The sequence below is a fragment of the Cupressus sempervirens genome, chromosome 4 (genome assembly GCF_028749045.1).
Source record: "Cupressus sempervirens isolate cs-2001-9-10 chromosome 4, ASM2874904v1, whole genome shotgun sequence".
Taxonomy (NCBI): Eukaryota; Viridiplantae; Streptophyta; class Pinopsida; order Cupressales; family Cupressaceae; genus Cupressus; species Cupressus sempervirens.
In genome coordinates this window covers 134373928-134379012 of record NC_143121.1, presented here as the reverse complement: position 1 = coordinate 134379012, position 5085 = coordinate 134373928, and the positions used below count along the sequence as shown (strand labels likewise).

Sequence of the window (5085 nt, the reverse complement as noted above, 5' to 3'; positions counted from 1 at the left end):
AAAATAAATACAAAGTATACACTTTCCATGACTGATGATTTTTAATTTAAAATGTCACTCTATCAATATATTGCATATCAAAAGTCTTTTCTCTCAGGTCCAAAAGGTTTTGGAGGGAAGGGGGCCTGTGAGTGGAGTTTTTATTATTTATATAAGAGGGGATTTTATATTTTCGTTAGTTTTCCTGACTTTGGGAACGTTCATCACCCAATTTTTGAACTGTTTTTTTACACTGATGCTTTCAAAATTAAACCTATTTCACTAAAAAATTGTGAAAAAAATATGTAAGGACATGAGATTCAATCACCAAGGAAACTTCCTCTGTCATAAAAATACTAATTGGCTATTTCACTATAAACACCTGCTCTCATATATCACCACCTTCACATACAGATAAACAGAACTTGTCCATTCTGAATAATAAAGGGTTTAGAGTAGTACTAATTAATTTTTCACATAAATTGAAGCGAAGAGAGACAACCCAAATGCTTATAATATTATAAGTCGATGCTCCCTTCCTCTAAGAAGTCTTTACGACTATTACAGGTATCCCTACATTATATTTTCAATGAAAAGTATCCATAAGTGCCCAGTCATTTCTTTTACTATGCTTCTGAACATCAGCTAAGTTATCTTCTGCTATCTCCTTGTAGGTATAAGTAGGAGGAGTAATAATAGACGAGCTTTAATCCGGGAGATCCATACCATATATTGCCTGCATAACATTTGTATTGTTAGCATAACGGGAGAACCAATCAATTAATACTTTCTATGGATAGTTAAATATAATCTATCAAATGTTTTATATTTGTAAAGAGAGCGCGCAATGAGTATTTACAGTAGCTTTTGTCACTTATTGTCCACTTTATCTAATGAGAATGAATCTGATATAAACAAAACATTTATCAACCTAGTGCATTTTTCCTCTGCATATCCTATTGAACTAATGAACTGATGTTAGTTTTGTAGTTTAAAGCAACTATTTACAACAAGAAAAGATGAGGATAGTAGTTCTCATATGTGTTGACTTTGCAGTGTGATAGTACATGACGACCCATTGAAATTTAAATCGCTAATATTAGAATACTACAAAACGGAACTGATGCTCACATAGCAAATGAAGCCCTTAATTAGGAAATTATGCCTACAATCTTTGATATCTAATATTTATAATGAAAACTGGCCCAATGATAAGATTGGAGAGCCAAACAAGTTTGAGGATAGCCAATGTTTATAACGAAATAAGGAAAAATCAAAGTAACTTGGTTTACTAATGAACAATCTCTCGCAGCTTTGATAAGACAGCCAAAGTACTAGAGGACTGTAAATTGGGATCAAGTAGTCACACAAGCATACTAGCTACATAGACATCCGATTGAATTTATAGTTTTATTTATTAATTAAACAAATAAAGAATGTTCAATAATTACTAAATACAATCAAATGCCGGTCTTAATATGGCATAGTGTGATTTGTATGATCTGCAGAACTCCGTAACAATTTCTGAATGGCAAGAATAAGCTCTAAGATCTAGAATTTTCACAAAGCCAAAGTTATTTTAAAGTGAAACGACCTGTGATATGGGTAATCAATCGTTTATTTTTGTTACTGATAATTGTATACACATATTTCCTTCATATGAATATGAACATGAGATTAATCATAGATTTTGTTAGTGTAATAATTAGACCAATATTTGTTCCTTTCGACAAATCACAGTAGAAATAACTTATAAAAGAGCAAGAGTTATAGCTTCAATATCTGTTTATGTACGAATCACTTTCATAATAAAACCCAATTATATATTAGATGTTCATTTGAGATTTAAAGTTGAGTTTCCACCATAGAAATTCCATGCTTCAAGCAACTGAATTCAGACCTATGAATATATTTAGAATTTATGTTGTTGGATTTCGATCAGCCTATGTTCCATCATCATGATGAGAGAAAGAGAATATCAGAAGAATGATGCATCACAGAGCTTGATCTCCAACATCTATGTAAAAATAATCATTCAATCTCCTGATTCTAATGATAGATCACAAAATATGATCCCAAAATTCTATCTAAAAAAAATCACAGAACTGAATCAAGAAACATGAAAAATAGATAGTTTCATATGAATTGTAGAAACCTTCTTTTTCTTATATTTCGAATTCCAAAACTATTATGAATTTTAGTCATCTCATTGTTTAAGTAAGATCTATTTATATATAACTTAAACAAATTAAGAAATTTAAAATGTACAGTTCAACAATAATATCATCATTAACCGAAGGCATTTAGTTTGCATAACATACCCGTTTCCCTGTCTTCATAGTTACCGGGGAAATCAACCAGAAGATCTGTACTTTGGGGAAGGCACTTTGCCTGATTCAATGCCATTCAGGTCATCTAAAAGGATCTCATAATGCTTTTTCACTTCATCTGCTGATTTCCCATCTACCATGGCGGCCACTTTTTGCCAACGGTCAGGAGTATCTTTGTCATATTTGGCTATGGCCTTCTCAAACGATTTATTTTGCTTGGATGTCCATGATGAAGAAGACTCTCCACCAGATGAAGAACTTCGACTGGCCATAGTTCTGAACTCAAGCTTTCAGCTAAACACAGATCTGATTCAGGGAACAATATATTTACACTTCTATGTATTGTAATATAATTTTTTAAAGACTAGGGACCCCACAACTATAACTGGTAGAAAGTAAGAGAATATTGAAAGAAATCCTAGAAACTACCAGCATCAAATCATCTAAGTACTTTTAATCTCCAGCAGGACAATAAAATTACAGAAAAAGAGGAGTGCCCAACTCAAAAATATGGTCCAAGAGAAAATTCAAAGGTGAAGATAGCAATTCAACTCTATTCACAGTGTGGAAATTCAGTAAAAAGTTTGAAAAGTAGTAACCTTTGAAAATTTAGAAAAACTGCAGTTATGACGTCCTCAAGATTCAAAACCTTCAAAGCTATGAAAGTGCATTGATCAATGAAAACCAACTGCTTCAAATGGTTTGACAGGCATTAAAATTGAACACTAACTAAGAAAACCTTTGCCGGTTTGAGTAAAGAACAGAAGTTAAAGCTATGTTGGTTATTGGATATCTTGAGTGGCCTATATATAGAGTGAAATATAGGTTGTGTAATAATTAGCCACTTGTTGGAATCTTAATAGAGTACTCAAAAGAATAATAAATTCATGGAAGCAAGAAGATGAATAGGGCTAGATATTCAGCAGAATCCATGAAGAGGATTTCCCTTTATCAAACACAAAGACTGAAAAATACATAACGTTAATAAGTGCTTATAATGGTTTAGTAGCTTATAAAAGTTTTCAATACTTTTAAACTTGTAAGAGAATCTAGAATTCATACTTGGGTTGCTTGGTGTGAGGTCTGTTATGTCCCACACTCATCTCAAAGTTGTTGGAAACAAGTTACACATTAGAAATCTTTGTGCACACAACTTGTGCTTGTGTAGAATAATTTTAACACATTTCAGCTGGAAATATGCTTACTACTTTATGCCTACCCAAGCATCGAATCTGTGTTTGTCTACCTTAGAATAATCAGGAGAATTTTTCGTACAAGCTAGTTGTTGTCTCCCTCGAGAAACATTTAAGCTACTCGTTTCGAAAGGATGCTGCCTTTTAATCTGCACAATTTTGCTATATCTGGGATGATAATGGTCGCCACACAATAAAATGCCTTTCCTTAATAATGATTACATTCTCAGCATCAATGGTAATTCATTAGATATTTATTATTTATTTTGTTGTAGAGTCTGTTTATTAGTTTAAACTTAAATCAGCCTTCTAAACAAATATAGAATAAGTGACTTTAATATTTGTCTTAGAAAAGTAAAACATACTAATATGGTCATTGAAATTTTAAATCTTGCATTTTTTATAGAAATATATTGGCTGATTTTATTTTTATATAATAATCATATTTTATATATAAACTAAATATTTTTCGGTAGTCATATTTTGTACTATTTTTTAGATATAATTCTGATCATCACTATCATACTTCGTTCTATTATTCTCTTCAATAAATGAAACATTTTAAATATTGATTTGTATAAATAGTTTGTGAGAGAATATATATATTTTTCTTATAAAATCTACCTATTAATATGCTTTAGAATGAACCACTTAAACATTAAGAATAGAATAAAAGATTTTGATTCAGAATAGACTATTCAAAAAATAATAAAATAAAAGATTTTAATATCTATGAAAAAAAAAAAACAAAATATATTATTGAAACAAACCTAAAAAGATTAACTTATTTGAGATTGTTAAATATTATATCTATTGTAGACATGTACTGACTGATCTCACTTACCAGTACATCTTCAGGATATACTAGTGTATATTCACAGAGAATAATAAAGTTTAGTATTTTACACGATGTCACCATTACTCTTGTCATTGTTATCCTTGACAAATCTAGGTTTGTCTAAGAGGATATAAATAAGGAGTTTATTTGATTAACTTAGCAAAGCTCTTGTTATTAGTTATCCTATGTAAAGAAATAAAAGTGATCCACTGCAAATGTAGTCTCTATCCTGATTTGACACATCAACTGCAGCAATTATGCTCCTAGCATTTGGGAGTGAATCTTACTGTTGCATGTGGAACATTACTCTGCTGAATAGTTTCCACTATGCAATAAAGCATGAGAGCGTGTGGTATTGTGGATATCAATAAGTATGTTGTCTATTTCAAGTACTCAGCATAACGATAAAGCTGAAGGAGTCAGTAAAGGTGTCAACACTGTACACTTATACCTCTTAGAATTTAACATTGGCAATTCAAATACAATTGACATGCATTTAGCTCAAATTGGGCTGGACTCGCCAAAACCACCTTATCAAATATTTTAGCTTATAAGATATTATAACATTTCAGCGATGAAAAAGTACTTTTGGTACAGTTGGTGTTCATTTCATCCATGTAGAAAGAAGATAAAGATCAATAAGACCGAGAAGTGTAAAGAAGAAAAAGATAAAGAAGGATTATCCTTTTAATTTTTTTTAAGTCATTTTAGATTTTACTAAGGACCTATCTATTCCTTATTGGTG

General features: G+C 31.1%; 1 pseudogene across 1 annotated transcript; it reads right to left on the bottom strand.

Annotated features, from left to right (window-relative positions):
- Positions 1-473: 473 nt before the first annotated feature.
- On the bottom strand, positions 474-3040 carry LOC149560324 (protein RADIALIS-like 4 pseudogene; annotated as a pseudogene). Its single transcript, XR_016363344.1, has 3 exons — positions 2909-3040; positions 2301-2615; positions 474-715 (listed from the first exon to the last, which is right to left on the bottom strand). The product of XR_016363344.1 is annotated as a protein RADIALIS-like 4 pseudogene (transcript).
- Positions 3041-5085: the final 2045 nt, after the last annotated feature.